We start from the raw sequence: 889 nt of genomic DNA on the forward strand, positions 1-889 counted from the left end.
TCATGCCAAGTATTCACGAAATGGAATTAGTCTCCATTTTAAGGGAGGTGCACACAAAATGGGTGAGGAGTATTGTACGCGTCAGAGAACCTATTCCAAGGGAGGTAGGCATGAAATGGAGCAACTTATGTATATCAGCCACAAAATGGATCAATCCATGACTGACACACGCTAAATGGAAATTTCAATGGAGCTGAACACAAAATGGACCACTCCTGGACTTCAATGGAGCTGAACACGAAATGGCCACTCATATATGAATGATGGGTCATACATTATTCAGCTGCGTGCATAACTCGTGCATAACTCATTCTACAGTTAATGTTCAATCTTAAATCAATTGAATTTCTTACTCCGTATATGCAATAAAATGTGATAATGATTATAAAATTAAATTTTTTTAACATTACACCAATTTGATGGGCTTTATTACGATTATCTCTATTATTATATTACACATTCTCATGCTCTTAATGGATAACATTATAAAATATTATATAAATTTAATTTTGGATCATTTATATAATACAATATATGATTTGAAAAATAATTAAAATATTATATTAATTAAATTATCATTTAATTTGTAAAATTAAGTGTAGAACAAACGTTCTGATGATATGATACGTTACTTCTAACTCTGAAAAATCTAAGTTTTAATTCATATGCCACTTTGAAGAGCTATACTTTATATTAACTTTTTCAACATTAAAAGTCTCATTTATGACTCTTTAGATGCTAATGAGTCAAAGAATAATTTTTTAAAATTATTTATTGTTTCATTTTGAATTTATAAATTCGAAAAAATGTAGATTTTTAGAATTTGAACTAAAATACAAAATTTGAATTTATATTTTTATTTGTTTTGATATTTTAATTGAATCTAAAT

The sequence above is a fragment of the Arachis ipaensis genome, chromosome B02 (genome assembly GCF_000816755.2).
Source record: "Arachis ipaensis cultivar K30076 chromosome B02, Araip1.1, whole genome shotgun sequence".
In the NCBI taxonomy this organism is placed as follows: Eukaryota; Viridiplantae; Streptophyta; class Magnoliopsida; order Fabales; family Fabaceae; genus Arachis; species Arachis ipaensis.